We start from the raw sequence: 16,709 nt of genomic DNA on the forward strand, positions 1-16,709 counted from the left end.
GCGTTTTTAACACATCCGAAATGGGATAATAACAGCAACCTTCTTTGTGTAGCAGTTTGAGATTGTTATTTGTAAGAGGAAATTATTACTGCTGCAATTAAATCTTTATGAAATCCATCACATGTATGAATAATAATGGACCAGGAGCAATTTTTTTTAGCCTATATTCAGGTTTATTAATTGAAAAATATATTTGTTGGCCTTTGTTATTGACAATGAATGTTTTTTACAGGGCATTCATGTCTCCGTTTCTTTACCCTTGCCTTTTCCAGCCAGTTTTTCTCTCTTGTTCACCAACAGCCTCCCTAACACGGCCACACTGTCTTGTTGCACTAGCAACTTCATGACACCTTCCCCTCAGCCTTAAGTAACACAGAGCCTCATTCAGCAATTTCATGAGCTGAACCATTATGCTGTTACTCAGACATGCTCAGCCGGTATATGGAAAGGTGCTGAAGCTCTGCACAGTGCCTGGAACAGGGTATCATCAAAACCCACAGCAACCTATGTTATTCTCCAAAGTGTTCAGAAGACTAAGACACAGCAAAAATGACCCAATACAACTAGCTGCTCTGATTTTTCTGGAGATTTATGACCACCTGAAAGAAAAGGGGGGCAAAGGTTTATTTGTTAGCCATTAACTCAAAGAGTCATTTTTTGCTTTGGAGTCATTCTTTAGGGTACACAAAGGAAGGAATGCTAAATATGCATGAATGCATTTAAAAACTAGGCAAAAGCACCCATTTCATAATTTTCAGCTTTGCCACTCCTCATGTACTAACACTCATCTTCCCAATCTGCAGAATGACACACATTTATGTGGTATTTTATCAGTACTAAGCATTATGAAAAGAGTAAGATTTTATGCAGGAACTGGGTTAGTATAAATCATAAAAGTGGACACAGTATCTTTGTCCAAAACAGAGATATTTCAATTCCATGAGGCAGTAAGAATGCAAAAGGCATGTGGCAACACTGGCTACGTATATGTTAGAAAGTATTACAGACAAATAGGAACTGGTCTATAGAACAAAATAGAACAAAATTTAGTTCTGAGGATGTGTAAAAATTTCAGATTTTTCTGTTTCTTTGTCTAAACTTCAGATTAGCTCTGCTTTGCTGTCTGGTCCTGAAGCTTACTTGCACCTGGACTGCATTCAAGACTCCCTAAGCACATCCTCCAGTTTAGGTTCATCAAAAAAGCAACAATTTCATACATACCAGGCCTACTGCTCAACCAAAACCAGCCAAAGGGGACTGGTTGGGAAATCCACTTCAGAAGAGCACTCCTGGTCTGAATTAAAACATGAATATAGATGCACTTGTTGAGACACTCATTTTTTGTGGTCCATGAAGTTTTGACAAATGAGCATATCTTCGTAATAACCGCATGGAGCTCATCACAGGAATAGAATTTGTATTTTTATTGTAGCTACAAAAGACAGGAACTAAAACTCCCCAGGACTTCAATCACATATATGTTGAATTTTTTCCTTCCACAGAATGCTAAATTATTTTCAGCCTTAGCTTAATCACAGTTAACCATCTCAGCAGGTGCACCTCCACTGCAACTGGCTTATCCCCTCTTTCCAAGATCTTGCGATTTTTATTGTCAAAAAGTATGCCAAATTGCACACGTTAGTTACTCATAGGCCTCGAGTACAGGGCATGGGATCCCAGGCATAGCCAGCACACCAGAGATGCCAGCATTCCTAGTCACAACCAGCCCACGCTACTCGACTGAAGGATAAGGTCCTGCTTTCACCCACGTTCCAGGACACTCTGGATGCACAGGAGAGGGGACTCGAGCAACACCAGCACCAGGGATCAGGCAACCCCCTTGCTCTAAGTGAGATGTAGACATCCCATAAGTCAGTTCTAGTGTGTAACTTGCCATTTTCAGCTTCAAAGACAAGTTAGCAAAATGGCTGTTGTTTTGAAAGCGTTACAAAGTACACACACACACACACAAAAATTAAAACTTCAAAAAAGAATTATGACAGGGAACAGATATTCCTCCATGAGCTATTAGTATGAATTCATCCCAACAAACCATTTTAATCACCATTATGATTTAGCAGCATCAGATTGCTCAGTGACATGATCTTGGCAGTATCAGCCCAGTCTGTAGACGAGAAACCAACATCATCAAAGTCACCATTGAAGTTAGCATTAATTTGCAACATTGCAGAAAAGGCCTGCAGACAGGAAAAAGGATGAAAGTCACAAAAAGAGGGACATCCTATCATACACGCAGATGTGGTCCCTGAGATCTTCCTCCTGAGACACACTGACAGAAACAGGGAGAAAAAATTGCCACTTGTGCAATAAAAATGGTGTACGCTCCTCCAACCTCACAACTGGGAACTTTAAAGAATATCAGATTGAGAGCCTTCCACTCTCATGAAACCAATCGACATATTTCTGCCTGATGTAAGTTTTAACATTTAAACAAGTCTAAACGGCATTTGTTTTAAAGGATACTAAAGAAAATAGTAGGAAACAACCAAAACAATGTTAGTGACCTGTTACATTTCAACAAGTGCTGAACTACAAAATCTTCAGTCAATCCCTTCAATTTTTTACAAGAATGAACTCTTAAATATTTATCCTCTGATATTAAAGTGGGATTTTAAATTTTTGAATGGAAGAAATTAGTGCCTTTTCCTCTTGCTATATAAAATATCACCTTGTATATTCCAACAAGGCAGCTAGCAAAAAATTTTGAGAAGAACCACAAGACATAAATGTACCAGGGTAACTGAGAACAGAAAGACGCAGATACATCTCTCTGACAACCACTGTTTTTATTCTTTCTTTCACTGACGAAACTAGAGCAATTGAAAGAGTTATAAAACAGTGCATGTGATAGTTGCTTGTTGAAATGGAGTCACACAAAAATGAACTTGTATTTTATTATTATTTTAATAAATACATAATCTAGCTGCTTTATTTAGATAAGACATGAAATAGAATGTGCTGGATCCAGTGTAATTACTTCTATTGACACAACCTGCTTATGATTTTTGGTGCTATATGAGAGTAAATCCCTGCCATCTAATGCCAACAGGAGATCTAATCTTGACTGCTTATAAAAGGGAGGTACTATACAACTACTGAGGCAAAGGAAACAGGACCATTATTTCCATTAATGTTCAGTATTTTACATAAACTGTTATAATGCCAATGATACTCTTGGCAAAATGTAAAGCCTAATTTCTGACCAGAAATTATATTGCTTTAAAATTAACAGTACAACATCAAAACAGGTACCAAAGCAAAACCCAGCAGATTAACAGTGTATGAAATTTTATGTTGAAAGGACAAGTGACCATGGCTGTTTCTTGCTGCTAGTGGAAATGAGGACAGACTTTCCTTTGTAACCGAATCAGTAACTTTCCTGTAACCGAATCAGGAAGCCTGTCTGGGGAAGGTGCATAGCAATACCCACCCCAAACACAGCCAACAGATTAATAGAGGGTGAGCTTTCTGTTAAGGCTGTCTTTAATTAATTGGCTCATCCACAAGATGAGGTAAAAAACACTTTTAGAGAGGACAAATCTGCATTAGTTTCTTTGAAGAATTATTTTCAACTGCTTCAGAAAAAAAACCCCACAACCTCTAGAAATATTTTTATAAACTACATAGGTGTACTCACTAGTCACTTTTTTAGAAACTTTCATGCATGGAAGGCATTGCCTTGGCTGCGATCATTTGCAACAATAACAATAAACTTAGTTCAAGAAATTTCTTAAATACAATAAAATTTTAAAACATTCACTTTATCTCAGTCTAAACAACGAGTCTGTTGGAAAAAATGCACAAAATTCATTCAGCACTTCAAGAATTAGGGATATCATTTTGAAGAGATGCATCATATTTTTCATAAATAATCTGGTGATACATTTCAGTCCTTTAACTATAAAACTCATTGTTATTATAGAGGCACAATGGGTAGCTTTTTAAAAAGGATGATTCTTTCACCCTTTTTTTTTCCTGCTTATTACACTCAAAAAAGTCTCCCATGCTACTATTTCCAATGTATTAATGAAACAGAATCTTAATTGAACGTTGTCAAATCTTCATATTTCTACAGCTTTTTTGAAAACACCACCTCAGAAACAATATGCAGAACTGCATGCTACAAATTTGTCAATTCATAACATTCTAAGATTTGTTTTTGCAGTATGATCTGCATATATGATATACTCTGTTTCTGCTGGAAGGCAGGAAATATGATCAATCTTTGGAAAACATATTTAAAGTCAGTTATGAAAAAAGTATTTAAAAAAAGAATCCAAAATAAAACATGTCCTCATCAAATAGCACCAGGGTTAGGTTTTTTTACCTCTGTTCTTCAGAGGTACTTTTTCAGCCAAAACAATTGCTAGTGCTTTGAACTGGTATAGACAAAGCGTGATCAGTAGGTCCATCCAGATTTTCTTAATTCCAGGCCTACCATGTGACATTAGAGCTAGGAAACCGTCTTTTGAAACCATTCCCTGCAGCTGCACCATAAGCTGAGTCTCTGCCAGGAAAAGCTGTAAATCTAGGACCCACCTCCCCACCCCTGACCGGACAGAACAAATTTCAAAAATCAGTGAAAAGCATCCATTCATCCTTCTTATTTGACCATATCAGCCCTGTAACCTGTCCTCAAAAAAAGTAAATTATGGAAACACAGCAATGTAACCAACTTAGCACACAACAAATAAAATGGGGATGCAAAGCGATAATGGTATCTCAAAGGGCAGAAGGAATTCAGAGTTGACCTCTGAAGAGAATATGTAACTTCACATCCAGATTTGGTTCTTGACAGTTCTAGAAGACACCTCTTATTTCTCTGTCAGCCTGTGATTAAATGTGGCTTCACATCTATCTTACTTTTGTATGCGCATGTACAAATATGTATTGGAAAAATATTTGGGAGGAAAATGATAGTTGACATAGAGCAATAATCCTCTGGCAAAACATTTTACAGAAGATGACAGAAAGCAGGCAGCACAAATAAACCTCTGGAGAAGATGTCATGGAAAAATGAGAAAACATAGTCAAAGTAAATCAGCTAATTAAGGCACTGGTATAACACATTTGAATGACTAGACTTTAAAATAAACACAGATGAGATCATAAACTTACAGGTGTTGTCAAGGTACTGTAAGGATGAAAGGAAAAGCCTCTGTGACTACGGATGACTGAGTTGTGTGATCAGTTGAAGAGAGCAGTATGAATTCAAAGTAAAAATGCTCCAGGACAAAAAAGGGGACCTATGAGGAGAAGAAAGGAGAAAATGTTAAAAAAAAAAACAACCAAAAAACAAACCACAACAAAACCCCAAAAAAACAAGGTAAGAATTGTATGTAGTCTAGCATTAACCAGACAAATTTTCTGCAGAGTTAAACTACAAGAGGAAAAACACAATGACTTTCTAAGAGGATCAAATGCTCAAACAGCATCTGTGTCAAGTGCTGAGAATCTATCAGTCTTACCATAAGAAAAAATGTACCATGGACACTTACTAAATTCCAAATACTGCAGTGCAAAGCTGTAACACCTTTAATAGTATAGTAACAGTATAAAAACTGCCTCTGGAGAGGCTAGAAAGTAAGAAAAGTTGGAAATGAACAATCAGATTTTACAGTTTGCTTGGATAGCAACTAAGTACCATATTAAGATTTAAAACTAATGAGAGGAGTGATGCATACTAGAAAAATCAGATTTATTTTAGAGCATCTGTGCACCCAGAGAGGATGCTGAGCCCTGTCAGAGCCCTGACAGTGACACGGGACACATTTTTTCACCATACTCTGGGAGTATGGTCTCTTCACCATACTCTTTAAGCAGCTATACAATAAGGATGATGACACTGACATCTTTTAGGAAGCACACTGAGATCTATTAATTAAACAAGATAGACAAGAATTAAGCATTAATAGTATTTTCATCAAGCCAAAGACAGGATAAGCAGAAGAGTCTAAGAAATATCCTATAGCAAAAAAAAAGTTAAAGGGAAAGCAAGATTTACATACTGCATTTGTGTGTGAGATTTTCATTTAGTTACAAACAATTTCCAAGATTACTACAGCTGAAAGGAGTTGAGAGTAAAGAAAGAAACCCTCATTTGTTTATTTTGTTTAAAGTAAACAGTTTGCTCAACTTCCTTGAAATATTGCCTTGAGTATTTATATTTATTTCTTCCTGCAACAGATGAATAATACTTTGAGGAGAAAAATGTTGTAAACCCATAACATCTGCAAAGATTCTAGGCACAGACTAGCATCTGAAATAAATTTTATTGTATGACTAACTTACTAGATCATATATTCCCTGTAAAGCACAAAACACAAGTTTAACTTTGTTTTTGCTATGTACAAGATACTTACCATAATTCTTGACTAACAGGTGCTAAGTGCTACTTACCTGCAAAGAAACCAAACAAACAGGGAGTTACTTAACAGCACAATAAACTGCATAGAAGAGTGGATATCACAGAATCACAGAATCATCAAGGTTGGAAAGGACCTTGAAGATCACCCAGTCCAACTGTTAACCTAACACTGACAGTTCCCAACTACACCATATCCCTCAGCGCTATGTCGACCCAACTCTTAAACACCTCCAGGGATGGGGACTCCACCACCTCCCTGGGCAGCCCATTCCAACGCCTAACAACCCCTTCTGGAAAGAAATACTTCATGATATATCTAGTCTAAACCTTCCCTGGTGCAACTTGAGGACATTACCTCTTGTTCTACTGGTTATTATACTTCATTAAAGAGACTCATCCCCAGCTCTCTGCAACCTCCTTTCAGGTAGTTGTAGGGGGTGATGAATATATATATATATGGATATAATTTAGGTGGCTTGGTAGTTAATCGTTCCTGGGTTTAATACCAGAGTTAGATAGAAGAATGGAGTGAACCAATAATTTAGTAAAAAAGAAATATAAATTACAATCTTCAGGTTGAATAATGTGATGGAATGTGCAAAGCTCAGTCTCAGCAAAAACACCTTATGACTTGAACCTCACTGTCGCCAAGGTGATAGTGAGACTGCCGAGACAAAGGTCTCGTACAAAGACATCGCTGCTCTAACTCTGAGAATCCCTTCTGTCCCACCTGAGATGAGCCTCTGTAACCCAGGATACAAGCTCCTTATGAGATAAAATCTCCAACATGTTCCTCTTCCAGACTAAATTCACAGGAACCATGAACCAATATTGTTTATATTACACAGAATTTCACAACTTAAATAAATCCATTAGCAATCTCCACTAAGATGCTGCACATGTTCACTGAGAGTTGGGTAAGAGTACTCCCATTACTGGATCTCACATTGTCATGTCTTAGCCTCATTTTTCTTTCAAAACTTTTCTCCTTCTGAAAACTACAAATGTATCATCTGTTATTATCTTTGTTTCTATCAAAGGTGACAAATTTATGAGGTTGTATGTCATTAACAGCAGTGTCTTTAATCAAACAATGATAGAAACGTTGGTTGGAAGGAACCTCTGGGTCCAAATCTGGTCCAATTTCCTCTATCAAGAGTGCATTTTCATAAAATTAGATAAATTCTTGAGTTTAGTGTTCTTTGAAATAGAAATATCAAACAAGAAGTTAAATAAAGGAAAAACCCATGTTTCATAAGTGAAATATTAAACAGTTCTAAATATGTACTACAGCCAAACATTGCATCTTTTCCAGCAGACACTCTATTATTATGGTACATAGAGATACAAAGGATTGACGTTAATGGAGTTAACAGGTTGTCCATTTAAACCCAAAGTTTGCAGAAGACTGTCTGAATTCTCTTTGGCATGTAGCATCTTTGGCACTGTTATACCAAATATTGTGTCATATATCCCTTAAATAAAAAATATATATGAAGATGCCACGATTATTTAATATATCTACAGTCCATGAATGTATTCACATTTTTTCATTCACATTTTTACAACGTATACACAATGTCCAAATCCTAAATTCATAAACCAAATCCTAAATTCATAAACCCACCGTGTATTCATATTGGGTTCCTGGCAGCTTCTACAACAGAGAAGACTGACAAGTGGACCAGAAGATCATTTTGAAATATCATCTATTACAATCCACCACAGCAATGTCTTTTGTTTTGAAGATTTAAAGTAGAATAAAAATTTGAACACTGAAACTTGTCAAAAACTAACTAAATAAATAAAAACCTTCTTCAGGGATGAAGACTGAAGCAGCAGTGCAGCCTTAAAAATGGCAAGACATTCCCTCTGATAACTCTGTCATTGACCATGCCACAATTCTTATTAAATGCATTTCATCTCAGGTCAAAATTTTAAACAGGTCTCATGTGCAGTCTAAATAAATCCAGAAAAGGCTCATAAGTATGTTCTTCAAGACAATTTTGTTAATCAATCATGCTAAAAGTATAGAAGAATGACAATCTTTAGATTTCTGACTATAAGCCCAACAGTTATTTCTATTATCTAGTGATCAAGCCCAGTGATGTAAGGAGATTAATGCAAGACACTATTCACAACATTATGACACACTATAATTATCTCTGTGGATGCCAGAAACAATTTTGACCACTGTGATAGACTGGGTACTATCCAGAAGAAACAGATTTTAAAATAAATGGGTACAAGTACACTGTACTTTGATTGCACTGACAAGAACTTGAAGGAAGCCAAGGACAGCTGGAGCTGGGGAAAAGATGATGCCAATTTAATCTTTAAGATTGACAGCTCTGTTTGGGACAAGGAAAGCTGAGCGGATGTTATTCAGCAAGGGAAAATCACTGTGGAGGAAGAAAAGCTGTAGGAGTAATATATTAAAAATAAATATGGAACTTGAGGGCACGTTTAATGTAAAGCAAGTCAAATGCTTTGCTAAAAAATGTGGCCTTTGTGCTTTTCTGAAACTATTACATGCTGAAAATGTGGCCTTTGTACTTTTCCGAAACTATTACCATCATTTTTTTGTTGTTGTTGTTCCCTCAAGCTACGTCCCTCAGCAGACATTAAAATAGTTGTAAGAGTTAATTAGTATTCCAAAACACATTTTACCATGAGAAATAGAAACAAATAGAATGTGCCCTGAAGAGCTCAGCCTCACTGCTCTGGGACAAACCCTGCCCCCAACACCAGCCTTGCGCAAACCCCTTCCCGAGGCCTTGCACTGCTGTGACTTCAGGGGCACAATGCAACACTGGTGCCCTCTCCTGCACAAGTGCGCCCCTGGGGAAACCCAAGAAAAGTGACAGCAAGGGATGAAGGCTCTGGGTGGCACAGACACACAGGTCTGCAGTCCTTGTCACCGGGAGTGATGAGCACCTGCTGAGTCTTCAGGAAACTGGAAAAATTTGAACTCACAAACCAGTTGGAGGGAAGCTAGGAAAAGCTTCTCTAATACAGTGAATTCTGGAAACAACTGTAATTCCCTAGGAGAGACAGCTCTGGTGTTTGCAGAAGGCCATTACTTACATGCTGTTTGTAAATACTTCTGCCCCAAGGTGCACCACTTCAAGGAATAACCAAGACTCTTTGAATCTTATGCATCTTCTCCAACAGAAAGCTGACTGGCAGATCCGCATCTGCCCCTACTCCACATATGCAATTAAGTAGACTTGATTTGGCTTCTCAACCTTCCCAGACCTGCCTTTTCATAGCACCTCATATCCTGTTCTCCCCTCCTGCACACAACAAGTTCTGCTTCAAGCTGGCCATGGAAACATGGCCAGGATTTGTCCTCAATAATTTCCTCACCCAAAAATTCCATTTATGCAACAGTTGCTGCCTTCATACAATGACAATAAAAAGGCACCAAAGAGTGCAATCTGATGCCATATCCCTGAGGATCACTTAAATGACTGGCTTGAATTCTACCATACACATTTCCCTGCAGAAAGCAGAAATATTTTACTCTCAATGATTTTTAGAGAGCTGTTGAAAAGCCATTGCCAACCTCAGGAAATCAGCAAAAGTTATATTTTTACTGGGTTTAGAAAGAGGGGAAAACAACACAGAGACTGCAGGTGTTCTTGGTTTGCTTTTTGAAGTCGTTAATTCATCAAATGGCTAGTTCATCATATAAACATCTGAGATAGCTGAACGAGGCTACAAGATGCAAGAATGTGCTTTTGGTCAACAGGCTATAATTCATTTGTCACCAACAAGAAATGGGAGGGTTGACCTACATTTTGAACAGGCATGGGAAACCCACACTGCTACAGGTTTCTAAATTCACAAAGGAGGGACTCCAGCATCCAGGTTTTTATATATAGATGTTAATCACATCAGCAATGTCAAGGTCCACTGAGGTAAAAAGGAAAAGAGATGTTTCTGTTTGCACGATAACATGTATCTGCAGAAAAGCTTTTCCTGTAAAGGATAAGGAGCATACCTTTAACTCTCCTTCGAAATTCTCACTGTCCTCTACTGTAATCCCAATAGAAATCTGCAATATTTGGTCTTTAACAAAAATGTCTTATTAAAACTAACACCCTTTATTAAGCCCAGAAGAGATCCCATGAGCTGGTTTGTCCCATCTATGCCCAGATAGAAGGATGGACAACAAATATAAGTACTTTAAGGTTAAATTCTGTATTCATATGTATTTCTATAATGTGTATATGTTATTTCTCTGATAGGATATTGTATTTCTGCTTCACAAACACACCTCATATATGATATAACAGATCTACTTGGCTACATCTAAATTTAATACACACTAATAAAAGTTACTGCCTGAAAAGTTAGCTTTTGTTCACTTTTGAAACATAGCATTGCAGCTTTCAAAGGTATTTAAGATGCACCTAATTTCAAAAATGTTACATACTGTGACCTAATCAAAAGCAAACTTTCACTGATTTTTAAATGGCATTTGGATCAAGTTTTTGGTGCTCAAGGAAAGCATTTTTTTCTGCCACACTTCATTGCACTGAAAAATTATGAATTTGGTTTTGGAACTCTTGAAAGTAATTTTTCAAAAATAATAATAAAAAATGCAGTATTTAGGTGGTCCCCAAAACATAAACATCAATAAACTTGCATTTGCTAAGTCAGTGTTTCAGTATGAGTCAGAATTTATTATCAAATAACACCAATCATTTTGTTCTCTCCATCCATAAACTGCGAACGGCAACTGTTATCCAGGTATTGGTAAAAGATAAAAAGGCTTATATCAAACCTAACGACATTCATGATCAACAGGATTAAAAATTAAAAACTGTAAGTTTAACAGATCTCAGTGTACTCCCATTACACCTGAACACTTACCATAACAATGCACTTCAGTTCTTTTCTAAAAATCCTTCAATTTTTTTACATTATGGGGCAAAAATCCTAGAATTCTTACTCAAACAGATCATGAACTAAGTTTTGCTGGACCAAGGACTGTAGGTTTCAAGCTCAATCTCAGAAGGGAACCCGGACAGGGAAATTCCTCCTGCCAATAGATCTTTAAGTAATACCACCATTTCTATTACAGGCCTGACTTAATCTGGGTAAATTCTCATGTGCATTATGACAATTAGTGCCAAAGACACAAACTCCGTTGATTAACTTTAGAAAATCTGCATCTCTTCACTATAAAAAAGTTCTCCTCCTTCATGTTGAAAGTCATTGGTGACAAGATGAAAGCAGGTACATGAAAGCTGCCCATCACCTCCCTTTCAGCTTTTCCCAGTCCAGCAGTGCAACAGCTCCCGATTTCATTTTCAAAAACAAACATTTCTCCAAGCATCAAACACTTGTTTGTGTTACCAGCAAAAAAAATACTTAGAAACAGTTACAATAATATCTGTGATCACATGTACAATTATGCTACAAGAAACTGATGGAAGTTTTGTTCCAGAAGTTGGCAAATTTGTATGGATTTATCCAATCTATGCTTTGGATAAAGCCATTCATCCCAACAAATAATTTCAGAGGCTCACTGGTCAGCGGGGTTGAAAGTCTGTGCTTGTGCTAAAAGGTGACATTTGAAATGCAGGAGATATGTCATTATTTTTAGCTTTGCACATTAATAAAACCCCCCAGTGAGCAAAATACAATAATGCTGCGCTTTGCTAGGCAAAACCTGTTCCAAACCAAAACAACAGGGGCTCATACAACCCAGTCTGCAGTTTCATTAATTCAGTGTAAATACTTCTGTGGATCAATCTAGTTCAAAGATTTTTTTATCTAAAAACAGAGACACTGCAGTGACTGTCAATGACTGACCTTGATGCAAACATCAGTTGATTATCTGTCAGATATCCCCTTCTTGAGCAGGCAGCTTCTGTTTCTTTTTTAGCAGCATATGCCATTCCAAACCACTGTTCATTCCATCTCTCACCAGCACTGTTATTTTCTACTGTCTGCTTTTGATTTGTAAATACTGGAAAACATTCTATTGATAACCTCCTTAATACTTCCCTGTTCAAAAAAAACCCCTCTTAAATAACCTTTAATATTTCCGTGCTTTTCCTTAATTTGAACTCCCATGTCATTCATTGGCTCTCATCTATTTGTTATCGGTATTTCCATATTCTGCCTAAGTCCTCTCATTGTTACTCCATTTAATACTAATCTGTTATTGTACACTGAAATATCTTTCTGTTTTATCAATGCCCTCACATTGCTCTACCCTACTTATGGTTACAAAATATATAACAGTTTTAAAATTAAATATAAAATACAGAAATGCTTTAACAACTGACAACTTCATGACTTCAGAATCACAAATACTAGAACCAGCTCTCAGCTGGAATTCACTTTAATTTAGTCTGCTTCAGAACCAGGCTGTCCAAAACAAAACACTTAACTGGATTAACAAACACTAGGTCAACTTTCAGTTTCAGAATTGTTTAAATTGCTTGTAAGGGCATATAATTATGCCAAATAAAATATACAGTTGAAAAAAAAATCAGTCAACATTCTTAGAAAATGGTTATTTTTGTTTACTCAAGGAACAATACTGTGGTTGCTCAAAGATAAGAAAGACCTGTGTTTGAAAGCACAGTGACCCAGGGTACACACTGAGCACACATCATCCAATCTCTTCAGAAATGTTTTTTCCTATGGGCTGTCATATTTTTATCTTAAAGTTCCACAGCAGAAATGCACATGCAAAGCTCATGCCCAGTCATCTGACACATCAGTAAAGACCCTGAGCTAACGTCACACACCCACACACACACAGAGTAAACCTGACCTTTATGTGACCAACTCTTACCACATGCTCACAAAGTGCAGGCACCGGGGAGCATCTGGGATTTGCCAAGCGAACTGCACACACACTGATCATCCTGTCCATGTGCTCAGGACATTACAGGGCATGACAGGAGTAACCAAAATGCTACCACGTGTACTGAAATGCCAGGCAAATTCCTTCTAAGAACAATGTCTACCCTGAAAAAACAAGTGGCATATTCAGCAAATGCTACACTACCCCCCACCCCCCCACCATGTCAAAGTCAGTTTGATTTTGTTTCTGCTTCATGTATTTCGACGACCACTCTTTCTAAAGGCTGATTCAAGTCTTTACCACTTTCATGTTTAAAACCTTTTTCTAATTAACAGTCTTCACCTATCCCTTCTTATTTATACATATTAGTGCTAATGAACTTACACGGAGAAGTTAAGATGCCTTCCAAAGTCTTCACTCGATGTGTCTGAACAAATCAAACTAACTTACTCCTCCCTATTCCCCATAATCAATCATTTTCATAGCCCTGTTTTGTACCTGTTCCATTTTGATTTCATCCATCTCTAATAGGACTTGAGCTACATTTAAAAACCATCTCTGGAAATTCCTGAGTCAGTCAATTTCAAGAGTGCCTTTGTCCTTTTTTTGGTGGCATATCCCTAGTGTTGCTGGTTCATAGTATGGGTAAGGAGTACACACTAGTACATACTGGTCAGTCATTTTCAGACTGGTGGAAAACACTAGGGCTGGTGACTCCCACTCTGTAAACAGTTCTTATTATCTGTCCCCAGCCACTGCAATTCAGGTTTATCTCATTTCCTTTCTGGAGCTACCTGACTGGAAGATACAGAGAAGATGCAGCCAGACTCTTCTTGGATTGCACAGCAGTAGGACAAGATGCAACAGACACAAGCTGGAAAGTGGTAAATTCCAATTAAATATAAAGATTTTTTTTTTTTCTTTTACAACATGTTGGCTAAATACTGAAACAGGTTGCCCAGACCAGTTGCAGATCTCACTCCTTGGAGGTGTTCAAGACTTGACTGGACACAGCCATAAGACATGAGAAACCTGATATAATTAAACCTGCTTTGAATAGCGGGTTGCACTAGAAAGGGTTGTCCCTTTCAACCTAAAGTATTCTAAGGTTCTTTTATTCTAATTACTTGATCGCCCAGTTTCTTCTGACTGATGAACCGTTGTCATTATAGATAAGGGACTTTACACTTATTTTGCAAGATTTAAACCAGCATGACAATTTCACTTTATCCTTGTCTATCCTGACTGTAACAACAAAGCTGTGTTTTTCAATTGTGGTAGGCTTTTTGTCAACTTCTTAAGGTCTGTTTTGGAGGGGTTATTCATCCATGTAGATCTGGAGTCTTTCACCTTTCTTCCCAAGCAGGACAATATGAATTCAGGTTCTTCTACAGGTTTTGCACCTCCAACATAGGGACTTCTAGTCCAGCCCTATATAAAGCTCTTGAGCTCATCATTGTACCTATCGGCATGAAAAAGACTCCTTAAAGTTTAAACTTCCAAAGTTAGAAGATAAAACAAATTACAGACCTACTTTCATCCATCAATCATTTAATTTAAGTAGCATTGCAGGGAGGCTCTTCCCAGACATCATTCCGGCATGCCTAAGTCCAGTCTAAAAGAGCACAATTCCCTGCTTGCACAGGTGTTATTAAGTTAAGAAATCTCTTATATACATGAATAATTGGGTTCAATCATAACTCTCCAATATATATTTAACAAGTAACATGACATGGCTGCTGTGTATGTCATTGTGTGGCTGTGAATCAGAGTCTTATTCAAGGAATACTGTTGTGGTTTAACCCCAGCTAGCAAATAAGCACCACACAGCCTCTCAATCACTCCCTCCACCCAGTGAGATAGGGGAGAGAAGCAGAAAAAACACTAAAGTAAAACTCATGGGTTGAGGTAAAGACAGTTTAATAAGACAGAAAAGGAAGGAAATAGTAATAAGGCTGGTAACAATAATAAAATTAGAATAATAATTAGAATTAGAATATACAAAGCAAATGATACAATGCTATTGCTCACCATGTACCAAACGATGCCTAGTCAGTTCCTGAGCAGTGGTCCCCCTGCCAGCTTTCCCTCCAGTTTATATACTTGACATGAAGTCATATGGTATGAAATATCCCTTTGGCCAGTTTGGGTCAGCTGTCCCAGCTGTGTCCCTTCCAAACTTCTTGTGCTTAGGATAAGCACTACTTAACAACAACTAAAAATATCAGTGTATTATCAACATTATTCTAATCTTAAATCCAAAACACACTATACCAGCTACAAGGAAGAAAATTAACTATATTCCAGCTAAAACCAGGACTAATATAAAATTACATATTCATTTTGTAGTATTTATGATGCAATGTATGAACACAGGTGCTTGCTGAGCAATGATGAATGATGAGACCAAAAGCCTGACATCTGCACTGAGTAATGTAAATAATTCAACTCCTCTTTGCTCTTCAGAAGCGCTGAGGATCTACACCTTTAAGCTGAAAATGCTTAACTCATCAGCTGTCAGGTGCATGTCTCCCCTCAACAAATTGCAGGATAGAGGCTTGAGTTATTTCTGCTCGATTCATCACATTTTAGTGAGCATGGAAGTCTTCAGTCCACCAACAGCGTAATAAATTTAACACCCACACACAACTTTCACCTTAACCTTTCAGGCCAGGAAGGATCATTCCTGAAAGCAAAGGAGCCTGCTCTTGCTACAGAGCCAATAAACCCTCTGGTTTCACAGGATGCATCCAGTTTGGTTAGAAAGGCCATTCCCTGAGTGCAGATGGGTGTCTTGCAGAGATATCCCCAACAAAGATTATTTCAGCTTGCATTCAGTGCTGTGGGGGTCCCAGTTAGCACCAGCTGGTAGGAGGTAAAACATCTGCTGGTATCTTCTCAGCTCTCTCCCAGTACACTTTCATCAACAGGGAGAGTTGGCTCTCATATTATGTGTTCTGGTGTAATCCTAAACTGATTTAAGCCCTTTAGTACTTTACTTGACTTCATTCTAGCCTGCTAATTTCAGTTGCTTCCAGCTCTTGCAAGTCCTGAGAGCGCACACTTCTTAGTATCAGTACTACAGCTATTTGAAATCATGGTGCCAAAACAGATGTACATGCTTCTAACTTGAAGCAAAAGGATAACTGGCATTTTAAAAGTGAAACAAGCACAAGGCAGGCAGTGTTTTCCTGCTGACAAGTGTGTAAGACAATGTAGCAAATATGCACTTTTGAAATGCAGGTTGGCTTTTATTCCTGGCAGTGCACTGAGAGTGGTAGTTCCAGATGTGGGGAAATCGACCCCCGAAAAAAAGGGATTTGAAGTGATATAGCACAGAGGAAGCCTGGAGCAAACTGGCACCATCTAGAAAGCTGGAAGAGAGCCAGATAAATTATGGCTCAGGCTCTTTGGAGCCCTGTCTGAAATCAAAGCTGCTCCCCCCTTTGATGGGAACTGCATAGGAAAAAGATGAATGGTAGAGGGTAG

The 16,709-nt window shown here is 37.8% G+C and overlaps 1 protein-coding gene and 1 long non-coding RNA gene across 2 annotated transcripts in view; both read right to left on the minus strand.

Moving 5' to 3' along the window:
• LOC113478726 overlaps positions 1–6,420 on the minus strand; it is a 78,271-nt gene extending 71,851 nt beyond the window's left edge. Inside the window, exons 1-2 of the long non-coding RNA XR_003398124.1 lie at positions 6,384–6,420; positions 5,140–5,267 (exon numbers count right to left, since the gene is read on the minus strand). This is a non-coding gene — a long non-coding RNA (uncharacterized LOC113478726). The remainder of the gene's footprint in view (positions 1–5,139; positions 5,268–6,383) is intronic.
• Positions 1–16,709, minus strand: part of SMYD3 (SET and MYND domain containing 3) — a 374,780-nt gene that overhangs the window by 197,964 nt on the left and 160,107 nt on the right. The window lies entirely within an intron of this gene.

Source organism: Athene cunicularia, assembly GCF_003259725.1.
Source record: "Athene cunicularia isolate RWA chromosome 3 unlocalized genomic scaffold, athCun1 chr3_part1, whole genome shotgun sequence".
Lineage (NCBI taxonomy): Eukaryota > Metazoa > Chordata > Aves > Strigiformes > Strigidae > Athene > Athene cunicularia.